The following is a 16705-nucleotide window of genomic DNA, read 5'->3' on the forward strand; positions in this document are numbered from 1 at the left end:
TATTTACGAATTAATATCTACGTATATATTAAGCCTTTCTAAGCACAGACTTGTTTTTATGTATGTACTGTATTTCAGATTTTTTTTTATTTCACCTATAATAATTTTGATATCATTCAAGCATAAAACTGAATATTACTGAATATAAAAAAAGAGTTGATTGACGATACTAACTAAACGAAATTTAAATTAACGAAACGATCAACTAGCTGAATATGCCAATATGCCTTTCTCTATATTATTCAGATAAATATCATCCAGAAGCTTGAAGAAGGATCGAAGTGTCATTGCGAATTAAAATTGTCCATGTAACGATATACTTTTCATATACAATTGGAACAAATCGGTAATTTAATAGCTGTCCAATTGGTCGCGCTAATGAATATATTGAAACACTATGCAACTTGGATTGCTTGCGAATCAATGAAAATAACGGCGCATCGAAAATAATTGTTGTGCTGTGAAAAATGCTTTTAGATATCATCAACAGATTAAACGTAGAATCTCTGAGGAAAGTTGACGAAGTTATGGTTTGCGTATTTTATCGATTGGATGGGTACAAGAGAAATTGTAGGCACCGAGAAGCAATTTCCCCTTTCTCCGATCAGAGCAACAGAGAGGCCTGGCTTACCGACACGCAGCAGTACATATCAACCACGGGTCAAATAGGTCTGACACTCCTCGTCCTCGTTCTTCGTGCAGATATAGTTAATTAGCTCGAGTACAAATACTAGCACGACAAAAAAATCGTACGATAGAAAAATCTTTGTCTTGAGTCCTTTTGTCCACTCAATTAAAGTTTTAATAGTAGATTATCGTTAAACAATATGATTAGTCTTGGATGGAAAGAAAAGTATAAAGAACAGAGAAGAAAAAGCAAAGGTAATCTCGTTAAAAGAAAAAAAAGTGTGATGTTAACTTGCGAGGTGATAAATCTCAATAAAGATCAGAGCGCAATCCTGAGAAAATTCAGCGAAAAAGCGGCGCGCACTCTCGAACGCTACAACAAATTGCTATTTTCTTCCTTTAAAGCTCAATTTTATTGAGGCTAGAATTCGAGATGTCGAACGCACAAAGACAGGTGCTGCAATATCAAAGCAGTAATGATCGATATACAACACCGCAGAATGTTATACGAGCTACGAGCAGACAACTCGGAAGTGGAGCAGCGGCGTGAAACAGCAATTAATAGGACGCCGAAGGAAACTAGGGGGGAGACAACAACGCACCAAGGAGCCAGTCGACGTTGACGGCTAGGGATCGGGTGTCGTGTAAGGTCCCCCAATTGTCTACGCTTATGCGCTGTGCGTTGCTTCTACATGCTATTGAATTTTACATTTTTAAGAGAACCATGACTAGCGCAGTTGAGATCTATGGCAAACGAGCGATTGATTGCTCTTTCGGTGCATCGACTGACATATGGACTGTTTGCGTGGGAAATTGTAAGTGATATGCCAAAATAATCGTGGTTGCAGATGAATCTCAATGAAAGGCAGTCCTCGCGTGGACATTGATCCAGTCGAGGGCGATCATCAATTATTTTGGTGGCAAACGGGAGCAGCAGTGATCAATACCCGCGCGCAAACCACGTACTTTCTGCTCGTTATTTTCCTCTTGCTAGTCAGCGTATCCGGGGATCCACGCCTCTCTCACCCTTTTTCATCCCGTTTCTTATCTGCACTATATTACGATGCCTGTGCCCACAGCGCAAGGGAAAATCGATTTGAACGCCCGGTTTTCTATCCCATTATATACCACGTTAGCGGCACATTTTTTCTACGCAATTTGAGGTGTAATTGATGGTCGCGCGCTTAACCACTGCCACAAAAAATGGAAAGCTTAGGTGTGTAGGCGTGTCTGCGCGTAGCGTAACGCGCCAACGCGCCAGCGCGCCAACTGAATTAATGCCTCGGTGCTCTCTGTCGTTTAGTCGTCGATCATTTAGTCTGTCCATCAAGCACAGGCAATCTCGTCGTAAACGAACGGGAATATCATTAACGATTGATAAAGGAGAACAGAAAGTCTTCGCCGGCTCATGTCAGTATTGTTATGTAGGTCATAAGCCCTCGACTCGCAGTAGCGTGAGTCTCGATACGGAATGGCTCGATTGTTCCGACAACAAAGCCTCGACTGCGCTGCACTGCTGATCCACTCGACGTCAGTGCGAGCGTGGGATAATAGGCTTCGTATGCTGCGCTGAATGCCAAATATTCCACGTGGAGACGAACATTAGTCGGACATTTGTACGTTCGTTATAGCGTCGAGAACTCAGATATCGTTGTTGCACCTGTCTGATATCGACATGTGCTTTTACGCGTTTATTTGTCATGCTTCGAGATCTGTAGATGGATGGTGCATGTGTGCGGGCGCGTGTTTATTTTTAAACTTTCTGCGTTGACAGAATGTGACTTTCTATTGTTTTCATTTCACTGGTTTTTGTCAGCTTTATTTCCGATGAATCATATATTTTTGATAAACAAATGTTTCAGAGTACTATTTTGGATTTTCACGCGAACATATTATTATCGTTAAGCTTCGAGTTGAATTTTAAAACAATTAATAATACGAGAAAACCCGAATATACGATTATTTTTATGAATCGGAAACGCTAAAGGAGAAATAAACGAATTTTTAAATTCATCAAATACAAATCATCTAATTATTTTTACGAGAATATTAAAAAGCTGTGTACTCGATTTTTTAAAGCACACATTGCTCGCTAATTATTAGTAAGGAATTGCTCGTTGCACATCGGCTAACATATTCGTCACATTTTTTTCTACTGATGGCACAACGTAAATAGAACCCGCAGAGCCGCAGGCTCAATTTCCAAATTGCCGATAAAAACCGAGTTATACCTCGTCTCCCCGCAATACAAGCCAGCCTTCGGGCTGCTATGTTTGTTCAAATTAGTCCAGCCGTTCTGGCACGAGTAAAAATAAAATCCATATATTTTACCGGAAAAGCTTTTAAGATTTTTTCTTGCTTTCGTCACAGGTGTACATAATGGAAAAAATAATATTGAATGATCAGAGACAAAAAATAATATTGAATGATCATCAATGAGTACATGTTTGTAGTGTAGCAAAAAATATAGATAGATCTAGTTAATTGTTTACGAGCTAGTTGCATTGTAATTATTGTGCAGGACAAAGCCAAAAATGTAAAATTGCTTAGTTGTGAAAGAGCATTTTACCATGCAGCAATAACGATATTGGAATGGAACAAAGGGGATCAAAAGGTTCGATTGGCGATCAAAAGAGCTTTAATTGAAAAAAGACGATCTTTTTACGGCGATCCCGAGTCGAGAACGGTCAATCGATCTCTTTCTTTCTCCTACAGAAAAAAACAAGCACGCCGGCTTGCATAATGAAATCTGTCGCTGTTAAAGATTTGCGTCGCGGAATAATTCAGGCGGCCTTGCGCTTGCGCTTGCGCTGGGGATGTATAGGTGTGTGCGACTCGTTGCAGGGGTGAGGTTAGGTTGTGCCCCGTGGCTTCTGCGCTGGCCAGTTCGACCCGAACAGTCCTCGCGCACGGTACTTCGCTTCGTTTCATTGGCGTTCGTCTCAATATATACATACACGCATACATTTGACATTGTTAAAACGTGCTTTTTTACATCCTCCCTGACATGGTCGTCAATGGCTGACGCTGACTGGCGCAATAGAGAAACAAAATAAAAGCACGTCGAGGACTGTTGTGTGAACTTGATGCTGGAAATGACTTAAAAGAACTCCAGTGAAGTGTTGAGAGTCTGTCAGAGTTTTTTTTTCCCTTTTGTTTCCTTAGCAAATATCTCTTGTGTGTTATTGTTGTTATTGTTGTTAATCATTGGCAGATCGAGAGACACGGAAGACTTAGAAAGACCGGGACACTAGAGCAAGGGTGAAAACTCGTTTATACTGCGGTTCTGGTAAGCATTCGAATCTTCAAGTTTGTTATACTAGTTGTTTATTCAATTTTGGTACAACTAAATTTCGAAATTTCTGCACCACTTTGTGTACAATCTTATGTGTATGTAATCTTGCTTTGCCGAGCGTTCTACACAGCTACACTGGAATAACTTTAGTGGCCACTAGATCTTGTTATAATATTACGTCACTTTTTCCAATAAAACTTCCAAGCTACGATTATAATTAGTTACCAGTGAAAACCACTTCAAAGTATTTTTCCACGGTTTATAATTGAAATAAACTCGAATAATGATGTTGATTTTCAATATTCAAATTAACGACTGACCAGTCAAACAAGGGAATTCATTGTAATCAACAATAATTGAAAGAGTGAAGAGTTTCCATCCGAAAAATTGTTGCACTGCAGTGAACTTTCAGCATCACGTCGTAGAAAACAAAGCGCGAGCGCTCGCATAAATTATTCCGTCTGCTGCATAATAATATTTCTGACTCTGTCGAAAAAAGAGAGAACTTGCGAGCATGTACGTGATTGCACGAGAATGAATTGCAATTCAGCGGCAGGTTTGCCAATAACGAAATGCATGTTTGTGGCGGTTTTTGGCTTTTGCGGATACTTGAAAAGTAGCTGATTCATCAGTTTACAGTGTTAAAATGGGACGAGTTTTAACGACGGATAAAGAGAAACGATTACAGCTTTTTACGGTATGAAAGGATGACAGTATGTGCGGTGGCGGGCGGGGGGGGGGGGATCTATACGGCTAAATAAGGCGACTGTTGAATTGGTCGTTTAGCTATGTTCATTGATTATGTGGATGGAAATGGCGAGATGTTCTGAATTGTTAATTTGGAAATTGCGAAATGACAATTTCAAAATTCTTAATGTTCGACATGTTGAACGTCTACAGAAACTCAATTTAAAACTGAGAGAACGATTGGAAATAAAGTTTTGGATATATATCATGAATCAAGTGATGCATGATAATTTTATTTCCCGGAATAAGTTTCTCTCCGGGTTGAAAGCTTGCAAGGAATATAATGTATTGGTTCATTCAAAATTCCATTTACCACGTCCGCTCATAGCTTTTTAAAATTCAGTTTTCCTCAACTCCATCAGAATTATCAATTGAAAGAGTAGATTGAGAATCATCAGAATAAATCCAGTGAAACAATCTTAAATCAATTAAGAAAATCAAACAAGATTATTATTTTGTAGAGTATAAAATCGTATATATCCCGTTGAAAGAAATATTTGATCCGGTCTCTATTTTTGACAAATGCATTCAATTATTTTGCTATTATGTAATTTTTATATACTTCAAATCTCGTTTGTTCATAAATTTTAAAGCCGAGACGTTTAGTTACACATGGTCAATGATTAGAACGTTCTGTGATAACAGCCAGTTATTAAATTACATAAAGAGTTAGCTAAGTGATAAATGATCTACATTTATTTATGAATTATTGCCGGTCACTTTTAAAATGAAGCACCAAATAATTATCGAATAATTGTCAACAAAATGAAAGTCTAAGAAAAGGCTCACGTGGCAGTAGGATAACCAACAGATTTTATGAAATGTCTGAACGTTTGATTCGTCTGCAAGTTTGCGGGAGCGTTGAATGCAAAATCGTCGACAGGGCGCGGGATGGTGGTTTCAAGTCCGATATCCTGCATTCCGTTTGAAGTCAGTCAAGCGGCAGTAGCATCAGTGGCGAGCCCTTATTTAGTTTGTTTTACATATATACAAAGCTGCCTGGCTTGCTGAAAGTAAAAGCAGGGCTGGGTATTTGATAGAGTAGTTGCGAGTGTTCATGTGTGTGTGTGTGTGTGTGTGTGTGTGTGTGTGTGTGTGTGTGTGTGTGTGTGTGTGTGTGTGTGTGTGTGTGTGTGTGTGCGTGCGTCAGAGAAACGCGTTTCTCGCTGTTTCTAGTTTTGTCGGCAACTGCAATTAGATCTTTCCTCTGCCTTTGTTAATATTATTTCATAATGCATATCAAACTTGCCCAGATATTCACTTTATGATGAATAAATAATGTGACAGATCGAGTCTTATACATTAAATTCATATTATTTTCTAAAGACAGGTATTCGAGTTTTAATTGGACTTCAATTCCAAGAATTATATTGCAAAATATTTCGCCGAAGTACATTTTCACATTTAAAAAGAAAATGTTTATCATTCTGCATTTTCATTGTTAATTAGTGAGCGTCTTCGAAAAAACTCTAGATATACAAAGTTTCCCATTGAACAAAACTTTACTTGTCTTGGTTAGAAAAAATCTTTTCAAATCCATCGACACACAATCCCAAGCGTGAGAAAAGTCGCAAGGGAAAATAAAAGACTGGTTAAGGTTTAACAATTTCAAATTGAAAAACATTTTGTCCTAAAATTTCATTAGAAACACGCGAGAAAGACAATGTCTGAAGCATTGGCCTACATTCTATGCCTGTAGGTGAGCTTGCACGCGTTACATTAGTGTAGAGAGCGGAAAAAGAGAGAAGACAATGGAGCAGACAGAATGAGCGAGTCAAGATTTCTCCTTCTTTCTGTCATTTTGGTCAAATACGTAATTAGATGAAAACCGCGGGTCTCTCTCTCTCTCTCTCGTTTGCACATTTAACACGCTAATTAATTCGGCTATTAGGATGTCCTGATGATGTACACCCGTGTAGTTTTTTCGCCAAAAGCAATATTGAGACCCAAATATATAATACTTAAATCCGATTAATTTAGCAGATGACTCACACAAGAGATGGATCCGCGGGGAAACAAAGTTTTGAACACTTGTTCGCGTCTTTTTTTGTTGTGGCGGGATTGTTAGTCATCCCTCATTTCTAAGGCTTTTTCCTTTCTTCTTTCGAAAAGCGCATTAAGAGCACACAATACGTGGGTAAATTGGAATTGGCGGGAATAATTAACGCTGCCGAGCGTAAATCCTATTAGCGGAAGCACGGCGCGAAGGTGCTATTGTTTGTTTACGAGAATGTAGAACTCTGATGAAAAGACGAGAGGCGATCGTTAAAAGTGCTTCTCTCTCTCTCTCTCTCTCTCTCTCTCTCTCTCTCTCTCTCTCTCTCTCTCTCTTCCGTCTCTTGAGACTTTGGAAACTGCTGAGTTGTTAGTACTCGTAATTTTGCCTCAGTTTCCCTGTGTCTCCGCATATATGTAGGTGTGCACCTGACGCTAGAAGCTCTCCTCCTCTCATCACTTACATACTTTTTAACAATCCTTAATAACAATCGTCGTCATATGACTCTTCGTTACAATTTACGTATATTATGCCATTCATAGCAAGCTCCCGGTTTCTTAATTGTCAGCTTCATTTATTTTCAATACAGCAACCGGCGACTTTATATGTACTTTAATGGCTGCGTATTGATCCCAAACTTTTTTTGTATCCGGTTTCCTGTAATCTAGCCCCTTGCTACGCCGTCTCTTTTCGGCATCCAGTATATGCGTCACATACATATATGGCATTTTGCTGTAGGGGTGGACGCTGATCTCCATATGTATTGCCTTTCTAGCTATATGTATTTTAGATAATTGCCGAGTCTCTGCGACGCGACGACTGTCTCATCGAAAAATGTGCGTGTGTTGTTTGATCGATTTTTTTCACCGTTGTAGAAAACTGACGTGCGATTCAAGTCTGTAAATAAATTTCTGATAAACATTTGAATCAGTCAAAATCATAGTGAATTGATAGGTAACTTATCTATACCTGTGTTATTTATTCAAGGATCTTTGATGACGAGTGAAGATTTATCTTCATTGTAAGAAAAGATCTATGACAAATGAATAGTCAGTGTTGCGATAGAAGGTAAATAAAATCTCTTGTTCATCGTTAGCATACACCATGATTGTCGGTTACAACGACGAGTTGTATTTTCCTACATGATGGAATATGTAGGCCAGCTATCCACAGCAGCACCGACGCAAAGCTTTAAAATCGTAGAGATGACGTCACGCTCGGCTAAGAGCTCGTGCGGCGTGTGTCCCCGAGTATCGAAGAGTGTATATACAGTTGGAGGTGTAGGAGTAGACGTGTCATAGGTATATCCTGTCTCTCCTGGCGAAGAGCATTTTACCGGGTAATCCTGAATTAGAATGCAGCGCCACGTGACGTCGACGTCGAGATTTCGGATGAGCAAACGGTTCTCGCGCGAAATGAAATCGCTCGTGTTTGCTCCCCCTCTCGCCCCACTCTGTCTAGCCTGCTGCACCGCGAACGCGACTTGGAATATCAAAGCGATCTTAGGGCAGAGTTTACGCGCAAGAAGTAAACCTGCCAGGCTTTTCGATTCGCACTGATTGCTTGTATTGGACGAAACTTGGATTCTTTTGCGGCTGAAATTGAAATGTAGGAAAGTTGCGCGAGAAGAAAACTACAGACAAGGTTTCTGATTAATATGTAAAGTTATTCAAATGTAACTCTCAAATCAGGTGGCGTGTCGTAACTATCGTAGTATAGGGATCAGACGACACACACAATACACGCACACGGAGTTTGGGTCGCGCTCCTGGGATGAAGAGCGAGTAGCGTGAAGCGCAGGTGTGTGTGTTCGCGCGTCCTCGTAACAGCTGCTTCGAAACTTTAGCTCAGCCTGATTTGCTTTATTCGTTATTGTTGATGAGCTTGCTTGCTCATGAATATTTTAGAAGATAAGACTGACGCGAGATCTTGCAAAGGGAGAAAATGTTAATTTTCAATTTATGCGAACTCGCGCAAGTATTCGCTTTGCAAACAAGTGCCAAGCCGTCCTTTCCATTGGCAGATTGAGAGTGTTCGTGTGGTGAAATGTGGCAATGATGTCTAACGAACAATGGTTATAAAAATGTAAAATGAGAAGTATTTGAATTGCAGGAGGTGGCGCCAAGTTTTCCAGTGCGTACGCAAGAAAGCCAACCTCTCGTGCGAAACTTTTCAATAAAAAGGCTTGTCCAGCTAACGTCATCTCGAATTTGCCGACACGAAATCGCTCTCGATCCTCGTGAACAAATTTGCCTGGGGCTCGAAAGAGGGAGGTCCATTTAAATTTTATCGTGGTGCTATCTCGCGATAATTTCCCTTATCTAAATTACAATTTTCCGGCCCCGTTACGCTCCATTCCGGCTCTATTTTCGCTATCTACCCCGGCTCACTCTTCTATTCTCGAATTTACGGCGAGTCCCTGCGCGCTACCAGCCTTTTATACGAATAGCCAAGTTAGTTTTCTGTAGCGGTGGCTCAAAAATGCCCACTATCGCGTGCGAATAGTTATTGCTACCCAGAGTTCAGATTGTCACAACGATGAAGCTTTTTCTGTGATCTTATGCGAGATTATAAGCTGCAGAGAACTTGAAAGTTCATAATTGTTGGAGATTGCGTTGTAATAGAGTACTGCCTTTTCTTGGCTGACTTTCGGTCTACTTGGTTTTCCTCTTTTTTAAATTGCCCGTACGCTCTGAATACTTTATGTGGCCGATCAAAACTTTATTGTGAATACTCTTCGATCAGATTATTAAAATAGCTGGTCTGCAGGTAAAAGTGCGCGTATCAAGTGAAAAACGTCAAAGAGAAAATCCGCATCACTGCCGCGCTCATATAATTTTATAACTTCGTCTCTCTCAGTTTCATTATTTGATAAGCGCTTACTTATAGCCATTCTAGCCTTTTCCTTTTAAATCACGCCGAAAGTTAAGTAGCTAGCTTCCACTACTTTGCGGGCTGCGCGTCAATTCACATCGTATAATTATGCACTCCTTTCACTTCTTTCTCGCCTGGAATAACTTTCTTTCCAGCTCCTATGCACAACTGTAATTGCACGAAAAACTATCAGCTATAAGTTCAGCTGACCGCACATACGGCTACGAACATACGTCCCCCGAATATCCTTTCGTACGTCTGTGCGCTGAGCTTTAATTAAATTATCACTCTCGAGTAGTCATAGGGGGCCGATGTGTACACGTATATGTTCCTGCAGCCAAAAACTTTTCCAGCAGCCTGAGTTTACTCGCTGCTCGTAATCGAGTTATCGAGACTCAGCTACATGGCTTTATTTATGCGAAAAAGGTGTAGAAGCAGAGAGAAAGAGAGAGAGAGAGAGAGAGAGAGAGAGATGGGCTAACTTTATATACACGCATCTGCTAAATGGAGCGCCGCGTTCCTTTGAGCTTGTTACGCTTTCTCATTACCGAGCACCTTCCACGATGCGGCTATTTCGAGACTCTGCCAGCTTGAACGACTGAATTTTTTCGAGGGCTCATGTCTGCTTTAGGTTTTGGGAGACTTGTCGTAGGGATGCGCTCGCTATGGCTGATTCCTTGTTCAAGATATAAAAGGCCCGAAGACCCTGTCACCAAAGCCACACTGATGCTTTCTTTTTGAGAGGCATGTTTTTCGCGTATTGGCATCTGATGTTTTTGCTGCAATTTCAAATGACATAACCATTGACTAACCTTGATAAAATAATCCAACATTGGCATTAGATTTGAATTTTCTCGGGTTTTCCTATGCTCCTTTCCTCGATAAACGTTCTTCTTCGGGAGTGCCGAAAAATAATGCACCCGGCGAGCGAGAACCACGTAGACAGAAAAAAGAATTGAATAAGCAGAGGAAAGCTATATACGTGTGTAAATGCACGCGCAATACGTGGCGAAGCAGGCATACGTGGCAGCAGGAGAGCGAGAGAGAACGAGCCAAGAAGCAAGTGCTTTATTGCACGTTCGGGAACGATTGCGCCGGCGGGAGCTTAAAACGCCGCCACTGCGTAATTGTTTTCAGGCCATGCTCGCTTGGCTTTCCTCTCGGAGAGCCTCAGGAGTTCGTGACTTTTGTCACGCGTGCCAGCCAGCCTCGCTTTTCGCATTTCGACGATAGAGCCTTTTTTCGTTGCGAACGTGCGATTGCTCGATAAAACACTGCCGCGTCAGGTGCGAGAGGACTTCCCGTGGGGGCTTTTCATTTGTCGAATAAATGCCGGTGCTTGTCTCCAATTTCCAAGGCAAATCGTTAGTTTTATCCGTCCTGAGAGCTCTTCGTTCTTTTGCCATAGCAATGAAAAGCGACTCGATATTAGAAAATGCAAAATCCAAGGAGCAAACTTCTCTAACGAAATATTTCAGTGTAGCTGAAGGCTAGCTGCACAAATAGATTGTCGATCCAGGTGGCTAGTTCCAAAAAGTTTAGCTCTCGGCACGTAGCTCGTAATCATTGGATTTACAGTATCAACATTGTCCTCCTCATTTAGATTATCTCCTAAATAAGCACCATTTTGCTGGCTAATTGCTTCGCACTCCGACTTTTCGATAAGTCTTACGAAATTGCATTTTTAGCTGCGTAAATGTTGTCTTAGCTGTCAGAATATTCCATCCATTAAAAAATACTGCCCATCATCGAATGAGTAACTTATGATGTCTGGTCAGCGGAAAACAATTTCCAACCATAAGACTACAAACTTCTCTCTGTTTTTCAACCGAATCCAATACTTACACGTCGAGTCCTGAACCCTCCCAAAAACAGCCACCACCGTCCTAAACAAAAAGAAAAAAAACAGAAAGAGAGAGACTTCAACCCGAAGATAAAAGGCTTCGGGCTTCGGCGTCAGACAATCGGTGTAGCACCGTTTCCTTTTTTTAAATAACCCTCCCAAATAAAAGAGAAAGGTATATCGTCGGACACAAATAGATGTACGAGCCTCGAGAGCGCGTATATAGCACAAAAGCTCGTTTCGCCGGAAGTGCAAAAGTGGCGCGTTGCGACGTTGACGTATCGCACGAAAACTTGATTTGTCCCGAGTTTTATTTGTATCGCTTTTTTCACCACCAAGTCGCATATAGATCTATGTAGTGTTTTTTGCTTTGAGGATTTAAGCATTACGCTTAGAAAAAATACGATATTTCTGTGTACTTGCTAGCTGTCAATACCACTGTGAGTTTCGACCAAAGGAAAAACGAATTTTTTTATTTTTCGAGTGTACAATAGCAATTTTTGTCGAAAACAAATTGTTATCGAAAAATCGGACCCATAAAAATTTGAAACGATAAAAGTATAGACAATGTATTTATTTTTTTCATTTATCCAACGATACGCAACAAAATTCCTATCGACCTACCAAAACACACTCAATATTCCTATGATGATTCGCTCTTAAATGAATGTTAAGAGCAGTCTTTTGAATGATATCTTAAAAATTCTGTGGTCCATCAATGAGTTGTAAGCCAAACGGATAGTAGACACAAGGGCAAATGTAACATTGATATCGAATTCGCGGAGCTTCGCTTATAGTTAACTCAGCCCATCATGACAATCTTGAAAATATCTTACGGAGAAAAAGATTATATCCACGAGAGGGGAGATTTTAGCCAGCCAAATAAGAAAGAAAAACATGAAAGTACCATTAAATATCGCGTGATATAGTTTCTCTCTCCGCCTCGTGCTCTCGTGGGATTATATATGTAGAGTTGCAACCATCCGCTATGACATTATCGTGTGCCGCGTATCTCATATTTTATGCAATCGTTCTCCCTTCCTGTGACTCGTTACTTCTCTTCTTCTTCGCCCTACGTCTATTACCGTGCAATTGAATCTTGGAATCCCCGATAGCATGGTGTGGTAACTTAATTGCGTGGTTTCTTGCTGAAAGATACCGAGAAGGAGCATTTTCTCTTACGCTAATGAATTTGACATGGCCGCTTTGACCGAGGGATGTTGCCTGCTGAACTTGCAGGGGTAAGGTTATTTCTTTTGTATCGCATGTATCCCGAAATTGAGATTAGGTTTCGGATTATTAATGAACGCAGTGACGTAAGGTATATTATTTAATCGTGAATATCAGTTGACTAGTTGATTGATGAATTTGAGAACCGTTGATAAATGAAATTCATCGTGAGTATTATGCGTTACCTTATACCACATAAGACATAAGACATTAGCTTTCTGTCACTTTTTAATCGTCGAAACTCACTGTGCAACTCAAAATTACTCTGTACACGCTTAGTCCCCGATCTATGCTCGTACAGATTCACATTTTAAAGTAAGTTGGTTGAAACTTGAAAAATACGCCGTAACGACCAAGAATTAAAGAGCCCTTCTCCAATGATCTCTCGAGGTGCTATTCGCACCTGCAGCGCAACTTTTTCACGCGAAATACCCTCAGATCATCGAAATAACGAAGCAAAACTCAGCCCTCACCGTTGTTATTTCTTCTTTTTCCAACTGCGCGCTCACTTGAAATAATCTTGCATAATGCATGCCGATCGTTTTCTTCGCTTGTGAGCTGGAGCTCGATGGTTGCCCAGTCGTTACTTCTAAAAGGATGACGACCTGCGGAATAAATGATTGTCAGCCTTTGTTCGGACTACAATATACATACTCGACTTTTCCTTTATGGTAATTGCGAGATTTACTATGGTTTTGCTCTATATGGAATCGCGATGACATGATACGAAAACTGAATCACTCATTTTATGATGTTCTATATTACGTTGCTCAAGTCGCATAAATAATTCATGATTGATAAGAAATAAAGCTGCATGCCACCGCATCGGCTTTTATTAAAAAATCAAGTTTCGTACGAATAGAAACTCCTTATAATATGAAAATTCCGCAAAGGCAGAAGGAAATACGTCATATTGTCGTCATGTAGATATCCCTTGTGGTTTTTTTGAACTCGCCTCACGTGAGCTCGAGAAGGAAGAAGAATAAGCCATCGTCGCTAACGTTATAAAAGCAGCGAATGAGCGTCGAATTCGAATGGGGAATGAGAAAGTAGATTCACCGAAACAGATAAAAAAGTCTTTTCACGCGCGTGAACCACCACCAAGCGTATACATTTTATCGGTGGTGGCGGCGGCAGCTGCAAAAAAAAGTTGTATTTTTTTTCAATTAAAAAACCGTCGGCGGCGGTCAAAGTGCCAGACTTTATCTAGGAAGGTGGGGAATAGAGAAAGTGGAAGCCAGAGCGCCAAATACCTTGAGGCTGTTTACGGAAGCTTAATAGGAATCGACTGCTACAACTCTGTCCTTTGCCTTTCGCTTACACCGCGCAGCTTTCCACTGATCTTAATGAGATTGTCTTGTCTGCTAACCGGTCCAAGGTCCTTCCTCAATAAAAATGCTACCGCGTCTCTCTCCCTCTGACAACCGTGGCTTCTTAGTACATCTAAGGATAAATTTTCGCGGAGATGAGCTACTGACGAGGAGAGAGAAGAGCTTAGTTTGGAGTAAATTGAGACGGAAGCACTTTATTGAATAACGTAGCAATTTGACGAAGACTAGTCATGGAGGTAAAGCATCGCTTATGTTCGTTTTATTAAAGGGTTCTACGTGCGCATTTGAGGAAAAGATGCTACATTATGGAGATTAGTCAGTTTAAGCGCAAACTTTCTGCTCTGTAAAATACTTCTTTTGTGCGAGTATAATTGTACTTATACGTGGTTTCATTGCTGCAATCGACGTTATTTATCGATCCAACTTTGCGCAACTTTCAATAGAAACCATAACGCAACTTCTCCTACAATTCCACATACTCTATAAAAGTAAAAAAATTTCAATTATTTCAGCAAAAGTACGAAAAATTCTAAATCTGAGCATTAATACCATAACTGAAACAAAAGCGGAGAGAGAGAAAAGTCGTACATCAAAGTTCGCAAAAGCAGTTTGAAACAACGCAAAAAAAGTCGGCGCGACGCGAAAAAAAGGAATCCCTCGAAAACTCTCCGATAGCGGCGTATAAATCCCAGCAGCCTCGAGCTTTTTCCCCGGAATGCAAATCGATAAAATGCTCGCACGCAGAGCAGTGCACGATAGTTTTTTGTCCGAAGAGACCACTCGCCCAAAAAGTATATACGCGCGGCGGGGTTAACTCGCTCTGTAATCTTCGCTCACGCATTATATACTCGATAGCCATCTTGCAGTGTGATGTTTCAATACAATAGTCCATGTAGAATTAACGGCTATCCGTCTAATGTTTTCTATGGAAAGACCGACCTGAGATATCTTATGGTATTTACATTAAACGATTCAAAATCAAAGATTCACGTTTTGAAAAGGCCATCGACATAAATCGAAAATGCAATCGCTTGGAATGGCACTGTTCGTCATTTTCTCGGTAAGCGCATATAAATCAATACATACCCGAGAAAAAAACGTGTACATAAAATATGACACACGGGGTAGTAAGAGAGAGTCTCATGAATTGGTAAAACTTTGGCTACGATGTTTTATCGTAGACATTAGCTTGGAGTTGCATTAGGCACACTATCAAGTAAGCTGTAGGCATACTAAATTTGAGACTGGGTGAGTGAGCAAAGTTAAACACGCATTGTAATTGTGATACAAGAATCCACGCAATTACTTACTTTGTCGAACAAATATTAAAATGTATTGTAATGATTACTGACAATTATCTACACTTTAGATATAATGACTATAAGGAGGATTGTTTGATACTGGTAATGTGAACAATTGTCAGTACAGATGGATATGTTTGCGCGCGCGCGCGTGTGTGTGTATGTATGTGTGTGTGTGTGTGTGTGTGTGTGTGTGTGTGTGTGTGTGTGTGTGTGTGTGTGTGTGTGTGTGTGTGTGTGTGTGTGTGTGTGTGTGTGTGTGTGTGTGTGTGTGTGTGTGTGTGTGTGTGTGCGTGTCAACGAAATTAGACAATCCAACGACCATTGCGTTTGCTTAAAGGGTAATGCCAAACTACTCTGCAAATATTATGTATTTGTCAAGAATCCTTTCCCCTGCTCGGTCCGCGTCAATATTCATAATACCCTTACACCTCGAGAGAAAAAATCAGGGGAAGTGAAAGGGTACAGCCTGCGTATAATCTGCATCGAAAGCCCCAAACGTGTGCAGCTCTACGGGATGAGAGAGAAGGAGTCTCGAGGGGCTTCTCTTTTTGTGTACGCACGCACGCGCGCGCACATGCACACAAATCCATATCGATCCTTTCGAAAGCGCAGAGAAACGGAAGGGTCTGTAGATTTTTAACGAAGGGAGAGTCGTCTTGATAGTCTGTACCGAAACAGGATGAGTCAGAGGCTACTGCATACTGGTGCTCGTTACGCTGCGAGAAAAAAAATTGCGTTGCGCGACAGAGTAATTAAGCTGTAATTGCGTCCCCTTTTTCGCGTGTACTTACGATATTTACAGAGAGGATCTTTCGAAAAGCGGTTCATTTCCGCATATGCTACACATATAGAGCTTTCTTGTGAATATGTCATTTGAATGAGCGTCTGGCAATTATTCGAGTAGGTAGATTTGCGCAGAGCTTACTCTTGAGATAAACATACAAACCGGATTCGTCTTACAACAAGATTCAAATTCTAGCAAAGTCAAGCTCTCTCGGCGAACGTCTTAATAAGTAACTCGGATATTTTGCTCGTCAACTGGCTATACTCGGATTTTCCTGCAAAGTTACGCGCAGAACTTTTGTTTAAAAGTTGCGACGAATAAAAGAAAAAAGAAGAAATAATGAAAGACCACGGCTAGGAGTTACACGGAGGCTTTGAATAAATTACGAGTTTTCACGGTGTTTGTTACACTTCGTGTGCGCAAAAAACAACCAAAAAACAAAGAATATTTTGAACGGCAACTTTTTCAATTGGATTAAGATTCAATTGCTTAAGAGAATATTGAACATTTTTAAATTGCCTTGATATCGCAATCTTTCATTTAAGTTGTAATTAAGTTTTGAGAAGAGTCACACACGACAGTGGGAGTTTTTTTTCTATCTTGCCTTGACTGCAGATCAGCTTCATCTCGAAAAAAGTGTCATCAGTCAGCACATCTTGCTGAAAGTGGGTTTC

At 40.6% G+C, this 16705-nt stretch overlaps 1 protein-coding gene across 2 annotated transcripts in view; it reads left to right on the plus strand.

Moving 5' to 3' along the window:
• Positions 1 to 3530: 3530 nt before the first annotated feature.
• The window catches only part of LOC131668473 (follistatin-related protein 5-like), a 132856-nt gene continuing 119681 nt past the window's right edge, over positions 3531 to 16705 (plus strand). For both annotated transcript variants that reach the window (XM_058942673.1, XM_058942674.1), the window contains exon 1: positions 3531 to 3916. The gene's annotated coding sequence lies outside the window, so the exon portion shown is untranslated. The remainder of the gene's footprint in view (positions 3917 to 16705) is intronic.

This window comes from Phymastichus coffea, unplaced genomic scaffold, assembly GCF_024137745.1.
Source record: "Phymastichus coffea isolate CEN01 unplaced genomic scaffold, Cenicafe_Pcof_1.1 PCOF00078, whole genome shotgun sequence".
Classification (NCBI taxonomy): Eukaryota; Metazoa; Arthropoda; class Insecta; order Hymenoptera; family Eulophidae; genus Phymastichus; species Phymastichus coffea.